The sequence below is a fragment of the Drosophila guanche genome, unplaced genomic scaffold, assembly GCF_900245975.1.
Source record: "Drosophila guanche unplaced genomic scaffold, DGUA_6, whole genome shotgun sequence".
Classification (NCBI taxonomy): Eukaryota; Metazoa; Arthropoda; class Insecta; order Diptera; family Drosophilidae; genus Drosophila; species Drosophila guanche.
In genome coordinates, this window is record NW_022995750.1 from 1,474,380 (window position 1) to 1,492,497 (window position 18,118).

The following is an 18,118-nucleotide window of genomic DNA, read 5'->3' on the forward strand; positions in this document are numbered from 1 at the left end:
AGATGACGAAGTTGCCGACTGACTCAATGCTGCAACCGAAGACAATGCAACTGCAACAAAATCACAGTTGGCCACAAGCGGACACGCGCCACTTGACGACTGAGAGGAAATCTCGGAACGGAGCAAGGCGAAAGGTGAAAGATTTTTCGGCAATATTTGATCGTGCTGCAAAACAGATTGCGACTGCAGCTGACTCTGGGGCATGGGGGGAATGAAAGAAAGGAGCGCGCTGCTGCTGCATCTTTGTGCAAACAATGCGGCCACAGGATATGCGATACAGGCACTTTTGCACATTGCACATTGCCCCGATGAGTTATGGCCACGAGGCTGCATCTTGACAGACAGACAGAGAGACAGAGAGATCCACACAGAACACAGATCCGATTCTACAGGGTAAATGCGGGTGCATATCGATTACTGGTGCCATGGTGACTCCTTGGCCCATGATCTGCATTTTTCTGGGTTGCAGCAGCGCAAAAGGTGCAAAATCCTCAGATGCCACAGACGCAAGAACGTGCGGCGGATGGTGTGTGGCGACTTAGGGTTTAATTGGGTTTCCAACTCGCATCGATATTCAATAAGGCCAAACCCCCACACAAAAACATCTTTGCAGTCACAGATCAGAACTCAGCTGTCGCTGCTCTCCCTCTCTCTCAGCTAAATACACAAATTAACCCGTTCAAACAAAGACAGCCACAAGATGTCTCCTCGGTGGAGTGTCAAATGCAAAGAGTCCCTATCAAGGACCACAAACAATGGCCAGCCAAATGAGGGAAAATGCATATATGAATAGAAGAATGGGAAACCAAACTGAAACATTATCAAAATCAAAATCAGCCACCGAATCACACAGAATCGCCTCTAATTTTTCAGCTGTCCCAAGGGGAGTGCGGGGCGATGTGCCTGGCTTTTCCATCAAGAAAATGAGAGAATTTCTCACAGTTTTTCCTCGGGAATTTTCGACAATTATTTCTCCAAGTCTGAAGTGTTCTTCTGCTTCCCCTTTGGCACTTACTTTGCATTGGGTTTGGGCACTGATTGCAGGATCGATGCATTCATTCATTCATTCTGCACTCCGCTCTGCCGTTCTACCGCTTTCTGATCCCTGGCCAAAGGACAGGGCCTGTACCTGCTTTTGCTTTTGTGAAAGAGTTTTGTCCCTCCTTTCGATTTGGTCGCCGTCTCTCTGTTTCTCTGTTTCTCTGTTTCTATTTCTCGGGTTTTGTTATATTTTTGCATAGTTTTTGTGGCTTTGTTCTTCCTGGGAAGTGAGGGTGAGGGTGCCAGAGGAATGTGCCGACTGCTTAGGGATAAACAATATTAGCAGAGTGAAGGATTTGCATTCCCCGCATTGGCATTGTTTTGTGCTCGAGTCTCTGCCCATCGAAAGAATTGTCAATAATTTTTTGCTCATGCGGCACTTCCACAAGCGGAAATGATCTCTCCGACTCTCCCCTGCGACACATAGATAATGATGGAACTAATCCTTTGCCTCCGCCAGCCTTTGCCATTTGCCTCTCATGTATCGCGATGGCTTGGCCTAATTGAAAAAGCAGCCACCCCACCCTGCAGACATAGTTACGAATGAAATGGAATGCATTTTGGCAGCGCCACGCTAAAAATCTGAAAATCTAAAATCCAGCATAATGCAAGTGCATCTGGAACTCATCTGAATCCGTAGCTCTGTGTCGCTGAGAGATGCCAGCAGAGGGGGAGTGGGGTGGGGCAGCAGATTATTAGCAAAGATTGTCAGTCAGCTGCCACACACACAACCACAACACTGTGGCAGTGGCAAGCAACAACAGAAATTGATTACCAAATGTGCTGCGCGGCTTTGGAGTGGTTCGAGTGGGTAAAAGGGGGGGATGGGTGTTGCATGGATGCATGCAGCTAGGCAGCAGCCTAATAAGCACAAAAATCCACATAGAGCAGCAATTCCTTTTAATTGAAAATCTCTCCTCGCGCTCGCGCTTGTGAGTCGCTTTCCCCATTTCCCCAATTTTTCCACCGCCTCCTTCCTGTTTTTTTGTTTTGTTTTTTTTTTTTTGTGTTGCAATTTCTTTGCGGCTGCAGTGCGTTTAGTACGATGTGGCAGATGGGGCAAAGGGGTGCATTCGATATTGCATTTTTGTCCGTCTGGAAATGGTTTGGGCGCGCGGAGGTGGCAGGATAATAAGGACTTTAGCCGTGGCTGTAGGCCGGCTACTGGCTTCTGGGTTTGCCTCGTTTGGTTTTTGTTTTTCTTGTTGTTTTTGTTTTGTTTTTGAACTGATTGACTTGCGAAGCGTCCGCTTAACCATGCCACAACCTACCGCCCACTCCTCCACCCACTCCTTGCCTGTGTGTCTGTTGCCTGGTCCTCCGGCAAAGTTGATTGCAGCAAAGGACCTGCGTCTACATTGCGCGCCGAAAAAATTGCATTGGATGCATTTGCTTGGCAAACAAACTGAGGAAAGAGTTGTGGCAGGTTCGGGGGCGTGGGCAGGGGCAGGGGACAGGGAGCAGTAGCTGGAGCTGAAGCCACACTGCCGAAACAACAGTCATGAAAAAAGTTTAGCTGCGCCATCCACTCCTGCCACTGCCACTGCCACTGCAGCACTGTAGCCACTGCCACAGCGACTGCCTCTTCCTCTTAAGACCCGCTGCATGTGCAATGCATATTAGCCGCCGAGTTGTGCCTCTGTGGCGCGTATCCCGTGTCCTGTGCCATCCTGTGCTGCTCGGCCTGTGCATTGTCCTTTTGGTCGAGCGCCTTTCCCCATGCCTCATGCCTCCACCATCCATTGGGTTGTGTTTTTTCTGCGGCTGCCTTTTGTTTGATTTGCGAAATTGCAATATGCTGGCTGTCTGCTGGCTGCTCCACTCCTCGCATCTCAGATATGGTGCGGGCTTCTCCTGCTGCTGATGTTCCTCCTGCCCATGTTGATCCTTACTGCAGGAACGCATGAGAACTGCAGTTAGACTGCAGTGTGACTGCATTTTGAAGGATTGATTTGTATGATGCAGGCCTTTAGGCCACTCTTCTACATAGATTAAGACCCCCCATTAATATTTTAATTTAATTCAAAAATCAACCACCCTAAAATCAGGATTGCTGCAGCACCCGTTCCCCTTTCCGCCATGCCGCTCTCCCTGTTGTCAGGTGGATGTCCGGCCTAGCCATCTGCATCTCCCCCAAACGAAACCTTTTAATTCGAGTGCGTTTTTCATCATCATCATCATCGTCGTCGTCGTCGTCGTGGTCGTCTCTGCTCTGCCTCTGCACACTCCCTGCCCGAACCCTGGCACAAGCTCAGCCAGATTTCCGTTTAGGTCGAGCCGCAATGAAAGTCTTGAGGCTACGCCGGAGACCCTTCAACGACTGCGCCAAAATGCAGCACAGCCTCCACTCTGCCTCCTCCACTGAACACTGAACACTGAACACTGGACGCTGGTCACGACGTGGAGCAGAAATCAAACAATCAAACAAAATGAAATCGCCGTCCCCTGTACACCAACCCCCACCACTACCCCCCCTCTCAGCCTCTTCTCGTTCTTCTCTTCTACTTTGCTTTTTTTTCTCCCTTTTTTCGCTCGCGAGTTTTTGTTGCCTTTGTTCTCCTGAAGGCTTTTGTGCCACACGCCGCCCCACCCCTCCACCACAAAGTCCAGTTTTTGCAGTCATCAAGTTTTTGGATTCCTCCTGCCGCTCCTCGCTCCTCGCTCCTCGCTTCTCCCTGCCCTCTTCCCCACTGGGCACTTGGCTTCCGCTGCTGCTGCCCCATGCTTCTTTGGCATGTCTTCGCATCCGTTGCATTCAGTTTTGGCCACGGGGCACGCGGGTGTGCCAGGGCGTCCATCTTGCTGCTGCTTCTTCGTCTGGCTACGGCCACCCTTCTTCGTGCACCCACTCACAGCTCCACTTTGCTCGTTCCCTCTACCCGCTCCCCTCTCTATACATATATATATATTTTATTTTTAATTAATTAATGCGAATGCAAAGTACAATTTCTACAAGGAAAACTTGTTTTGCAACTCGCTCGCGCTGGGCGCAACCCTTTTGGCCCACCCTTTTCCTCAGTCAGCGCCAGAGCCCTTCTCTGCAGCCTGCACCCCTCGAGCCACAGGCACATCCACATCCACATCCACATCCACATCCATAGCCACCTGGAGCAGCCAAGCAGAGCCCTTCAGCCGGGTTGTGGCGCCTCCAAATATGCAACGAGGAGGCACAGCAGGAGGAGCCCACTGAAGAAATGCAGTTAATTTACTCAGAAGTAGCAACGAATTGCAGCATGGCGAGGATGGTGCATGGTGGGTGGCAGGTAGGAGAGGAGTGTGCTGCGGGGTCTGAAGAAAATGTTCTGTTGCAGAAAGTTGCGCCGTTGCCGTTGCAGTTTTCTTTTGTTTTTGTGTGTACGCCGTAATGTATGCAACATAATTTTTGCGCTCTTAGCTGCCGCTGGATGAATTTTTGTTAGTACTCCAGGCTCTCTCAGGCTTCCAGCTTCCTCCAACCACCTTCTGCAACACCTCCTGCACCCACTCCCTCGCCTAGCTGGTGGATATATGCAGTCACCTCCTTTCAGGGCATAGCCGAGATGAGATGTAGGAGGCCCAGATGTGTGTGTTCATTTCTGAGGTAGTTGCTGCCGCTGCCGGTTCAAAAACTTTGCACCAATGTTGGCCTGCTGGAAGGTGAAGAGTCGCCCTGGAGGAGGCAGCAGAGGAACGCGCAACTTTGGAACCCTTTTGCACTCGTTTTCTAGGCCTCCGAGTTGGCCATTTTTTTGCTGTTTTTTTTGGGCGCTGGAAAATGTAGCAAAAGTTATTTCTTCTTCTGCACTTAATGAAATATCTGTATGTGTGTGTATGTGTGAGTAGTAGTAGTGTGTGTGGGCCACACTGCTGTTGGCAGCAAAGTGGTCTCCATGGGTTACTTAATAGGCAGCTCCTAGATGGAGCATCCATCCATTCATCCATGAATCCGCACAGGCAATAGACGTCAGCATCGAGCTTTAAAAACTGATGCTGATGCAGCTGCACCTACCACCCTCCCCCCTGGGTACTCCGGCCCCAAAAGTATCCTGTAGTTTTTTGCCACACAGAATGGCGGTGCCGCATCCCACGTGCCACACAGTTCAGCGACACGCAGCCTCAAAAGGAGACGGACGCCGTACGTCTTTCAATCCTTTTTCCTCCCATATGCAAATAGAAGGTGCCCCTCGTGTGCCACCGTGCCACCGTGCCCCGTTGCGTTGCACCTTGAGCAAAGTAGGATAAAAAGAAAATGCAGCAAAAGCTGCAGCAGCACCTGTAGGGCAGAAATGCGGTGGTGGGGGGTAAAAGGGAGGTGCTGGCGCTGCTGCAGACACATTTTAATGATGCATGCAACAGTAAACTGCAATCAGATATGCGCACATCGTTAGTCTTCAGCATCAGCCGCCGTTTGTTGATTATCTTAGAATGGAGAGCACGAGGCAAGAAAGATAACTCATACGCCCAGTGGGCTCTACAATGTGAATTCTTTGCTATGCCACAGAGGCGGTCCCCAGCTCCTACTCTACTCCCCGTCCCTGTTCCTGCTCCTCCCTGGCGCACCGCCATTGCATGGAAATTTATTTGCCAAGCAAATAAACTGCAGTCAGGGCCCAGGCACAGGCACTGCTCTCCTTTGGCTGTGCCCGTGCCGTGTGTCCTGTTTGCCAGGAAAAGAAGCCAGCATTCTTCTTGCTGCTTGCTCCTGACTCCTTGGCCTCCACTTTACCCCTAAGGACGGAGTGCAACGAGAGGAGCGCAACGGGTAGGAAACCCCTAACGGAGGCACTTTTTTATGCAACTTCTTCAGCTCGAGTGATTTCCCAAGTTGACGTTTCAAATGTCAATTGTGTGCTTAACTGCATTCTTTTGACTCGGGAGTCGTCTCCGACGTTCCTTATTTGCTTGAGTGTGTGAGAGTGTGTGTGACTAGGGCAACGGCAAAACCCCGAGTCTAGAGCCTTCAGCCCATTCCCCGAGTCTTTGTCTAATTTTGGTTTCTTTTTGTTGCAAATTGAGGCCTAAGCGAACGCTGGTCGGGACTGTGCGAGGAGAGGTGAGGAGCGGGTCGTTCCAAGAGACCGTTTAGGCTGCTAAGAACAGAACTGATGGAACATTTGATGCCTCAAAACTGCAGATAATATTCGCTCTAGGAATGAAGTTGCCTTGAAGTCTGTTCAATCATTCCCTTCCTTTACATTCCTTTTATTAAATTCTCGTCTCTAGCCCCTGCCCTGTATACCCTTCCTCTGCTGCCTCTAGCTCTCTCCAGGGTACCTCTCATAATTTCTTTTCTTTGGCTTTCACTTTGTTTGAGCAACGTTGCAGTGACTTTTGCCAAGTCGTTGGGAAAATATACCGCATTCACATATACAGAGCGAGGGAGAGGGAGAGATGGAGAAAGTCAGACTGCAATCTTGCCTTCAATTAAGCTTTGACAAGTGCATTGCACACGGAGATTGAGCTGGAGACGAGGGGATTGAGGGTTTGGTGGGTCCTGAGCTTTAGTCCTGAGACAAGCAACAGAAGACGGAGCAGCGGAGCAGCAATGGCAGCAGCCTTCGAGCGAGCAACAGCCCACAAAGCGCATAAATATGAATGAGGCAGCGGAGTATGAGAGCAGCTCCTTGCCTCGTTTCCCAAAATAAAATAAAAACAGTAGAGAAGAGTGCAGAAAAAGAGGCTGGAAGCGGCCCAAAAGAGTTGATGCCAGGATGTTGCCAGGTGAAGAACTGAACTGTACAGAACTGAAGAAGGAAACGCAAATAAATGAATTGCACTTTTTCTTTGCTCGAATATTTCTTCTCCTTCTGGGCCACGTTTCAATGGACTCACTGGCTCAATGGCACGAGGCACGAGGCAAGGGAAAACTTTGCATATTGTGTTTATTCTATGCCCCAAAGAGAGAGATAGAGAGAGAGAGACTCGGAGATAAAGAGCCGCAGTGGGAGGTGAAGGCAAAGGCAGTGGCAGCCTTTAATTAAGCGGGCCCAAGTCGCAGTCCGTTGCCATTATGCTTAGATAATGGCAAGGCCGAGACCGAGACGAGCCATGGAAGAGGCAGGGACAGGGAGTGAGAGGGAGTGGGAGTGGCAGAGGCAAAGGCAGCAACAGATATGAAATGCAAATTATGCGGCGAATTGTGTGCTCATTAATTAAAATTGAACCAAATTGACAGCAGCAGCAGCTCGGAGCAAGAACCAGGTGAAGGAGGAGTCTTAACCAGGCACTGGCTCTGACTTCGTCTGCTGCCATCAAAGAGCCATCATCATTAGAATTGAGACCGAGAGGCTGGCCAGCAGCTTAACCAACAGAATCCTCATCATCTACCAGGTCCCCTGCCATCTCTGCGCCCTGGACGAGTGCTCACTGTCCACGCCAGTGCACTTTGAGGTGAACACTCAAAAGTTTTTTCCGCTACAGCAGCAGCAGCAGGAGGAGGGAGGAGTGGCAGTAAAATATTATACATATATTACATTTAGGTGGGGGCATGCGGCATGCGGCAGGAGCAGCATTGACGCTTGCCATCAGGGTCTGAGTCAAAATGCAAATCTTGCAGATTTTTAATTTCTTTTCAACGAAATTTTTGTATTTTCTGTTTGCATTTCTTGTTGTTCGCCTCAAGGACGGTGGCGGAGGCGGAGGTGGAGGCAGCAGGAGCAACCCTTTTTTTGTTGTATTTGGCAGCTGCCAAGGATGCTCCTGCTGCTCCTTGTGCTCGTACTCCTTCTGCTGCTGCTGCTGCTGCTGCTGCGACTCCATGCTGCTTTTAAGCTTTATTATTATGTATTATAGATTCATATTATGCACTTTTTAATTTCTTTTGTCTCGCATCTCGCGTCTCTCTCTCGCTCGTGGCTCGAGACAGCCCAAAAGGAATGCGTTTTAGGGTTAAATATTCAACGGGGCCACACCGCAGCAGCTACACTCTTTTGCTGGGCAGTAGCTCTGGCAGGGAAGAGCTTACCGTGTTACCCGTTCCTCGGGCAGAGTATATCCTGCAGCATGTCCTTGCCAGATCCACCCTCCATGCGGCAGCCTCTGTGCGCTGCAGCAGTGTGGGTTGTCTTCACTCCGCTCTGGTTGCATTGCCACAAGTTGCCACTGCCACCCCCCACGCCACTCCTGCGTCTTGTGCAATGCCTTTCAAGATGCTTTTTTTTTTTGCTCAATTTTCTTGGCTGGCATTTCGGGGGCTGCTGCGATTGTGGGGCTCCACTTTGGGGTTGCATCTCGGGTAGATACATTCGAGTAATGAATTCAGCCCGAGGGGTGGCGACAATGAACTTGCATTTTGATATCCCAAAATGTGCCAGGGCGTTGACACGCAATAAGGCACAAGGCAGAAGGAACAGAAACAGGAACCGAACAACCGAAAACCAAACCTTAACTTCACGCTTTACTTACCATTCGGCCACGTTCACACAGGACCTCAGAAGGAGTCCGTCCCAAGTAGGGAGGGGAGGCAGTTAGGGGTGTTTAGGGAGGAAAGTTGTGAGGCAGCAGCAGCAGCTGGGAACCAAACAGAACCTGCCGATTCATGTACGTAAAGCTATGCCGCTTAGTGCACACCTTGAGCCGCCCCCGGAAGGCGCCTTGAAGCAGAACCATGCTCAAAAACAGACCAGAGACCAGAAAGGAAGCAATTTCCATTTACATTTTCCATTTGCATTGCGGATCACAAAGATCACAGTTGCCATATCCGGGTGCTAGGGGGAGGGAGGCAAGGGTGCGCTTTTCACACGGCCAAAGGGTCGGTCGCTTGGTCGGTAATAATTTTTAATAATTTCCTTTCGCGTTTAAATAGTTTTTCCTTGGGGGAGGCCGACTGGCAGGCAGACAAATTCCCACCGCTGAGGCACTCGGACACAATTGAAGTGTTAGATGCAAAGAAACAATTGCCCCAGCAAGTGGCTGCTGCTGCTGGAGTTGCACTTGCAGATACGCACAAGATAAGTTGATTGCACTAATTTGAGTGCAGCAGCAACAGCAACACCACAGACTAGTTCCCATGCTCCCTGCAGCCCAAAGTTGTGCCCATAGTTCCGCATTCGACAATTGCTGGTTCCTTCTTCGATGGGATGCTGACGCTGATGCTGAGGCAGTGCTCAAATAATGATGAGACTGAGGCACAACTGGTCTGCTAGGGGCTGCTTCAATCAACATCTGACAAGAAGTGTTAAATCTGCATCTGACCATAGGGTTCCAGCACGTACACAATTGCAGTCCATGCGAGGCCAGAGGCTGGTTGCAGACTTTATTAGAATATCCGGCAGCTTAGACCGCGCTCCGTAGACAGCATGTCTGCAGCAGCAGCGATCATCATTGCTCTCCCTCTGGTGCGATGTGCTCTACATTGTCATAATTCATAAATCAACTAATTCTGGAGTCGTTGAGCCACTGGCAACAAATAGAGTCGCCTCCCACCCTCACCATCGCTAGCTCTTTCTCTCTCACTCGCTTCTCAGGGCCCCCGAAATCTGTGTGCAAAGTAGGAAAAGTTCTCAGGGTGTCAGCCATCCGAAGAAGCAGCAGAAGGATAAAAGTAGATGGGGGCAAGTGGCAGGGGAAGCAGAAGAGCAGGGGACAAGTAGAGAAGACAATTAAAGGGTTTCGAGTTGCCTTAATGAACCGCAACACAAACAAAAGGTCAAGTCGAAGCACAAGAGTCGAGAGCCGAAAGACAAACCCCGCCGAGAGACAAAGCCAAAAGCAAAACTCAAAAGTGGAAAGGGTGGTGGGGCAACATTGGGAGAGGCAAAAAGGAGACAAGAAGGGAAACGTCACGGCGGTTGCCTGCACTTCCTGGAGAAACAGAAAAAACATGAGAAGACGCCAGCAGGGTTTCAATTACGCACCAAAAGATTCTCTCCATCTGCGACTCGAACTCCAAGATGCCGCCACCGAGTGACCTCTCCTAGCCTCTCCTCTACCTTAATTGAGCATGAAGCGTCGCATTGCATTGACACCTTTTGGTGCTACAGAACCGGACAGGACAGGGTCTCGTCGATTGGCATTATGAGACATGGACATCAGAATGGACAGCAGCAGCAGAGAATTGACAGCGACATCGACAACCAAATGGATATGGGGACAACCCTAAGATATGGAGACAACGACACTAATGAACATTAATGTTCTCGCTCTCTCTTTCTCTGTCTGTCGTTCGATGTTCGTCTCGTCTCGTCTCGTATTGTGTAATGTTCTCTCGCGACTTTAATGTAAAGTGCAATGAAGCAATGCAAGGCCATTGCAATGGGCAGTGCGGCAAACGGGGCGGAGTGCATCCACCGGATGTGCTCATTAAGTGCTGTGCTGGGCTGTGCAGCCTTTGACTCGAATGAAACGAGAGAAGCAAAAGAACCGAACCGAACCGAACTGGACTAGACTCGACTCGACTCGACTCTTGCCAACTGAGTTATGATGCCAGCTGACGACGAGCTGTCACAGAGCGTAGGGAATCAGAGGCACTGCCAGTGCCCCTGCAGCAAGTGGTTGTTAAGGTTGGTTCATGCCTCATGCCTTAATGCCACTGCCCAGCCCTCATATATACTGCAGCACGTGGTGGCCACTCAACTTTCTATAGAAGGCATGGCGCGACTACCCCTCCTTCTTAATGACAAACCGAAACTGAATCTGAATCCCTTTCTAGTTGTGCTGCCCCTTGCCACATAATGCAAAACCGTTTTCCACAAATTTAATTCCATTAATGTCCTATCTGTCGCGCTTTCCTTTCACGGTGGTCTTCCATGATGGCTGCTTATGCTCCTCTCTGGCTTCTCCTCTGGCTGCTGGCACTTCAGAGTTCTTCAAATGTCAAGCGGAGGCAGCAGCAGCAGCAGCTTCTCCAGCAACTAAATTATCATAATGAATCCCTCCGAACTGGACGACTTTGCCTTTCAGGCTCTTTGCTCTCTTTCGACTACTTGAGTTTTGTTTGCCCCCTGGGCCCTCCCTGCCTCTGCGATTAAGCGGCTGCTGCCTCTTAGCCCTATTCCTAAACGTATTTTTAATTGAAACTGTCACTTGTGGAGGAGCCTCAAAGAGGAGTCCTGGGGTTTCCAGTCATTGATTTTCTACAGCTTTTCCGTACCGTAGTTTCCATTGCAATTATGAAAAGTGCCAAGCAATGGGGGAAAAGGGCTCAAAAGTTGTCCAAGAATTTCATCTCCGATGCATAAATCAACAATTGTATTCCCTCTCTGTGGATATCTTCTTTCCTCTGTAAGTCTGTCCAGACGACATTCCCCATTGTTTGATCAAGAAAATCTTTTTCATTTAAAAGCAAAAACACACACAGGGAACGGCAGAGTGGCAGACGAAGGATGCAAGATGGGCAGAGTGCTGCATGCTGCATGCTGGCATTGCTGGACGAACAATTGGAATTGAATTATATGCTTTACAAGATTTTATTGCGACTTTTTGACTCACTTGCTGTCCGCTCTGCCCTGCTCCAATCCCAATTTCTCTGAACTCAATTTGTTATGAAAACTCAGGCGACAGGAGGAGTCGCTGGCTCTGCCTCTGCTTGCTCCCTTTTTTTGAAGCCCATGCCGAATCGCAGTCCGTTTTTATTAGCAGCAAATTTCATTATTCAAGTCAATTTGGTCCGCCCCCAGAGAAGTTCTCGCTCGATAGTGGGTGTTCTCTATCTCTTCCTCTGTGTCACTGTCTCTTTCTGTGTCTCTGTCTCTGTCTCTGTGTTGATGCCTTTCATTTGTGTCGACTCTTCACATGGGTTCAATTGAATTAAATACAATCAATTTGTTGATACGCAGATGAATTTAAACAAATTTAGTCCGCCTCCGGAGGGAGCACTCGACGCGACAGTGACTCAGCCTTAGTCACTCTCCAACACACCACGAGGCGAAGGCAAATGACACCCAAGTTTTGTCCAGCTCCAAGGTTTCCAGACATGCAATAGAGGGATGTACAATGTGCCTCTCTCTCTCTCCTCTTCTAAAAGAACATCAGATTTGTCCTCGGCGATAAGCAAAGCAAATTGGGATATGAGCTAGTGGTTGGAAGGGGGCATTGGGAGGGGACTACTGAAAGGTACAACCTCTAATTATCTCAAGGCATGACATGAAGTCATTTCTCTGTGGCCAGGACAGTGGATACTATGAAGTATCTATGTGTATTCTATTAATGCTCGCCTCTCGCGCGCCTCCCGCTATGAAATTGAAACTTCAAATATTTGTACGAGCCTCAAGGACTCGAAGGACTCACAGGACACTGTTTTGTGGCCGCAACTATATGCCATGTGTGGGTAATTTCCTTAATAACCCGGCCGCCAGCCTATCGCATTAACATATCTCGCATTTGTCATAAAAATAAGTCAAACCACCAGCACCACCCACTCAATGGGCAGGACTCAGTGTCCCTGGCCAGGTGGTGGTCTCACGTAGGAGTAGGTGGAGGCAGTGAGGCGTTTTGTTAAGGAAACTTCCACCTCGGTTAGTGGGAAGGAAGTGTTTATGCCCCTGGTCTGGGGTGTATGCGTATGCGTCTCTTAATGACCCCGACTAAATGGACACATTACGCACAGGACACACAGGACACACTGGACACACGGAGAAAATTGAATTATTCAGAGGCGTCGCGCATTGCGTGATAGAGTCCTTAAGCTCCGTAAGTAAAGCTGAAAGTTAAGTAAGAAATATACGTTACAAAAAGCCAGAAGGCACAAGAAGGCAGGCACAGAGAGGCGGCCAACAATAAGGCACTGGAAGGTGGGCATGGGCTGTGGGGAGGGGTTGGCTTGAAAGAAAACTTCTGGTAGTTCCACAGAGTGACTCCGTTTACGCTCCATGACCATACAGCACACGCCACATGCAGGAGGCCAGCAGCAGAAGCAGAAACTCTGAATGTAACGGCCACAAGCGATCGACGACAGTTGGTTTCCCAGAGCGTCTTCAAGACGCTTGCACCACCACCAGCAGCAGTACCACGAGGCACTCGCAATGAGAATATTGTGTGTGTGTTCGCCGAGGGAGGGACCCATGGGGTGACTTATTAAGGAACGACGACAACGACATCTGCCAGCTGCAAGAAGTCTACCTTTGATTGCAACGTTAATTTCAGCAGAGGGAAGGAGCTGCTGCTGCCACGCACCAAAGCGGATGTACGAAAAGGGAAAAATCAATCTGAGACACTCTCGGAACGGAATGTTAGCTGGCAGAGCGCGACTGTACACAGAAATTAGTTGGAAGCGAATGCAAAAAGCACTTACGACTAAGTTGTTGTTGTGGGGAGGTGCACAAGGAGGGGGTGGGTGGGTGGAAGTATCATTTGGCTAACGCTTGAAATTGGCTTCGTGACGCTTATCGCGATCAATAAATAATATATGAGCGACGACGACCAGAGACAGAGACGGAGATACACGGCGACATATCGAGGTGGAAAACAAAAAGTATCTGCCAGATACATTTGAGTAATTTGCGTCGTTAGTCAGGCAGGGGCCTAGAAAGAGAGAGGCAAAATAATAATAATAAAAGAAAGTACGCTCCATGATTACAATGAAAATGTTTTTAATGCACCCACAGAAACGACACACACTCTCACACTCGCGCAGATACACTGATACACAGATACAGCTACACTGATACAGAGAAAGATATCTGCATAGATAGGAGCAGCTCCAAAGGCAGGGACATTGGACTGGCCACACGTCAGGCATGCACTTCCCACCAGTCCCACCAGTCCCCCCAGTCCTACTCTTGGTACGCTTTTTCCTTCTCTCGTTTTTTTTTCGTTTCGTGATACTAAAAGCGCGATAAGCAGCAGAGACACGAAGGTAGCAGAAGGGGGGAGGGGGTGCACAGGTGCCTCTCTCATCGACTCGCCTCGACGCGACGCGACCGCTGCATGTGGAAAAGCCAAAGGAAAAGCTGCAAAGTCAGAGCGGGGACAAACAAAAAAAAGAGCCAGTGGGAACAACTTGGCCACATATGGCCATTTTCTGGCCCAGGCCATTGCGTGCTCTGTGTCCTGTACGTATCTATATCTCTCTCTATGTCTGTGTGCTATCTAATCAAGCGCTGAAAGACAATAAAAGCCAACAAAAAACGCAACCACGACAAACAGCGACCACAAAATGTGCTTATGTCTGGAAAAAAAGAACAAAACAAAACAGCAGCAGGACACAAGAACTGGCAGGCAACAACGTAAAGGGTTAGACTACAGCAACACCCTATAATCGCTGTGATTGGTGCAGGGAATTTTTTGAAACAATTTGTACGCTGATCGAATATGCCCCACGGGCACAAATCTACTACTTCAGCGACTAAGTGCAGACCCCAAAAATGTCGTATCTATGCCCCGCCATATGGTGGCTAAGCAGCAGCAAGCACCGATATCGCTGAGAGTGTTTCCATGTATCTATAGTGCGAGTATCTCTATCTTATCTGGCAGTTTGAGGGCTTAGCCAAAAGAGGCTACTCATTGCATCATCCTCCCATCGGCAGTGGCCCAGCGGCATTCATAGCCATAACGGAGGCTGGCATAGAATCATAATAATTCGAGTTTACTGCATTGCAATCCCAATGAATGCAAGAGGGGAGGGTGGACAGTTAGTGCCTTGCCTTTTGGCAAGTGGCTGGCAAAAGTTTTCGCATAAAATGCCAACCGCCTGAGACAAGAGACACAACCCCGAGAAGGACATTTTCTTTTAGCACAATTCTCTCTCGCTTCACTTGCTCACAAAGTTGCTCTTGGGCTGCCAATTCTCATGGAAACAAAACGACACGAAAACGGCTGCCAGCAAAAACTTTTGTGGCAACATACAACAACATATTAATGTGTGGCAGGCAGGATTATCAGAGCACACTCCACACTCCCGCTGCTTTGCTGCAACTGTAACTGCAATGTGGGGCCATGTGGCAATGCAAATGAATGCCAAAACAAGCTGAAAGGTGTTTTCTAAACTTTATCGACTTCCACTTCCGACACCGCCATCACCCGTTATGTAAATATTTCGTTTTGCTCCTAGGAAAATGGGATATATGATCAGGTAAAAATCGTATCAAGAATCCAGGCAGAATGTTGGATGGATGAATGTCAACCACCACTGCCGTCATCGCCTAGAATGCAACGCCCCTTGGTTCCGTCTGCCTGGGTGCCCCCTCGCTTCCTCGCTGCATTCGCTTCCTTGTGCTTCCCCCTTCTCCATCATTCGTTTTGCGTCTCTGGCGATCGCCAGCTTGTGCGCACGCGCATTGAGGCATAGACGAGAGTCCAGGTGTGCTTGCTCGTGGCACGTTCCCTACCCCCTTGGGCAGCTCTAGCACTCTGTCTCTCGGTTATCAGCTGTTGGCTCTGCCGATCATCAATATAGGGGCCCACAGCGAGAGAGAGAGAGCTGGGTGCAGGGGGTTGCCGGATTGAGTTTCAGTTCCGTATTCGGGATTCTGCATTCGCATTCCTCTCTTCGTGATTTTCTTCCATTGAATCTCTCTCTCTCTCTCTCTCTCTCTCTTATCTACCAAAATGAATCTTCAGTGCGGATTCATAATGCCTAATTGCTTCAGAGGCAGAGTCAGGCAGTGGGGAGGGCATATTTGGTTAGAAATAATTTTTATATTTTTAACGGATTTCCGAGTCGCTTGACCGTAACGCAATGTACCCTCTCCTGCCTCTCCTCCTCCTACAACTGCTGCCACTGCAACCCACTTTAGTGTCCAGGTCCAAGTGTCGCCAGAGTCGTGTTGACTGTTGCTGAGGCCAAAGCATATTTTAATGATGACACCCGTCTGCGACAGAGATACACTGCGATAGGCGCAGGGGGCATACAATGATGGAGGGGAAAGCGGGAGAGAGAATGCGAACACATGGCTGGCACTCCGTGCCACACTTCGTTCAACGACGACCAACGATGAGTACATTACCGTGTGCCGCGATCTGTGAAGGCACATTCCAAAGCACACTTTGCGATACACACAGCCCGTGCCCCGGTGCCTCATGCCTCATGCCTCATCCCCTCATCCCCTTTGGCATGCAAAGTACGAAGCGAAGCCAGCAGGAAAATGTGTTAAGGTCGTAATTATCTGCGCTGCTGCTGCTGCTGCCGCTGCCGCTTGTAGGTGGAACTTCGCCTCAGCTGCAACTTTCTTTTGCTCCTTTTATGGTGTCTTTACTGTGCTCGAACCCATGCCATATGCTGCCTCTCGCAAGGGGTTGCTGCGCCTATTGATAAGGCGATCCTAGAGCAAAGACCATAGACCAGCGGACCTTAGAGGCGCCCCTTAAGTGCATTGAACTTGTGAGCCTCTCTATTGATGTATCTAAGGATATACTTGGCTGGGTAACTGTAACTGCAGCTCTAAGGAAAGCATTCATGACGGTATGAATACAGTATGGTCTGTATTCTAGTCTTAGGAAAGTATTCATGAGGAAAGCCAACTGTCTGCATATATCCATAGCGATATCTTGAAGTGGCGGTGGCATATGTTGTGCTTCCCTTTGCCACCATATACAGATAAACTTGATATCCTCCAATCACTCTCCAACTAACTTTAATTTCTCTTACTCTCTTTGCAGGAGGATCTATGAAGGACGACAGAGAAAAATAACGCTTTGTTTGTGGTAATTTTTGACAATTCAGCGAACCAGATCCGAAATGCATTGGAATTCTACCTCCTTTGCTGCATCTACAACCTCCCAACTAAATAAGTCCTAACTGAAGTCCTCCCTAAATAGGGGTGGCTGTTCCTTCCCTCTGCCTCAGCCCTCGGTTCTTTGCAGGCTGCAGGAGACCGAGAAAGTACAGTTGCCCAAAGGCAAGGCCCTCTTGGGCATAAGGGTGGCGTGGAGAGTGGAGAGGCCCTTCTGTTGACATTGACTTGAGCCTACGGGACAGGGGTCTACATTCCCATGCAATTGAAGTCCCGAAAAGTCGATTAAGGGGAGGATTCTGTGCAGTTTAGTTCTTGGAAAAAGGCCAATGGGAATCGCTTGTATGTACTTATTCGTGGTATAAAGATACTGCTGCTGTTACTCCTCTGAGTCTGATCGATAGTTAGTTAGTCCATTCTATGCAGGAGCAGATTGACGCATTTTGATTGGGTTTTTGTGGGGTTCGGTTCCAAAGTTCTCTTCTATTGATTATTTCGAGTGCTTACGCATTAGAAAAATTCGAACCATTCGAACCATTCGACCCATGGCCATATGCAAAAGTATCTATCTATCTTTTTGTCTGTCTGTGAGTATCTGTATCTGTAACTGTCCTCCCCTCCCTTCGCCCTCTGTCTGCGTGTGCACGGGAAAGTAAGTCAAACTTATTTATCAGCGAAAACGAAATGACTTATCTTTATTTTGTTGCTGTTTGCCGTTTGGGCATAGAAAGGGGGCGGGTATGTAACTGGTGACAGACCCCACACCCCCACACCCTCATACACACACACAAAAACAGCGAAAGCGTAAGAGAGAGCGAGAGGGAGAGAAAATAAGCTCAAGTGGAGAAATTAGATAAAAACCTGTCTGGGGTTAGAGAGGGTTGGCTTCTGCTGAATTAAGGACACCCCCAACCCAGACTTACCCTGCCACAGCTTCACAGATTCGGACAGCCAGCCCCTTCCCCACCATCACCTTCAGCCATTGGCACCCCCAAACCGAGCACCAATCAAGTGGTGCACCCAAACCAAAAGCTTTTGGCCTGCCACTTTTACTTTCCATTTGAGAAGCACTCGCCCCGCTCCCCACAGAACACCCCCTTACGCCCTTTTATCACTGAATATGTATAACTGACTGAATTCTCCTGCTTGAATTTTAATTTTACAGAAAGATTTTTGAGCGCAAGCGAGGAATTATAAAAAAAACGAAAACGAAAACCAAACAAAAAACAAAAAATAAAACCACGAAAAACGACACAAAAAAACAAAAAACGACAAAAAGTCTCAAAATTTCGACCCAAGGCAGCATCGAAAAACACTTTTTGAGAAATCTTTTGAGAAATCAAAGCGAAAGCCGACAAGCAACTGGAAAGGGAAATAGGAGTTGAAGAGAAGACCAGGACTAGGGAAGGAAGAAAAGAAAAAGGAAATTAAAATCAAATCCAAATAAAAATTAAATGCAAAGGACATTCGCATGTGTGTGGTGGTGGAAC

General features: G+C 48.8%; 1 long non-coding RNA gene across 5 annotated transcripts in view; it reads left to right on the forward strand.

The window, feature by feature from the left end:
* LOC117586106 overlaps positions 1–17,862 on the forward strand; it is a 42,832-nt gene extending 24,970 nt beyond the window's left edge. For all 5 annotated transcript variants that reach the window (XR_004573975.1, XR_004573977.1, XR_004573976.1 and 2 more), the window contains 2 exons: positions 16,555–16,599; positions 17,794–17,862. This is a non-coding gene — a long non-coding RNA (uncharacterized LOC117586106). The remainder of the gene's footprint in view (positions 1–16,554; positions 16,600–17,793) is intronic.
* The last annotated feature ends 256 nt before the right edge of the window (positions 17,863–18,118 follow it).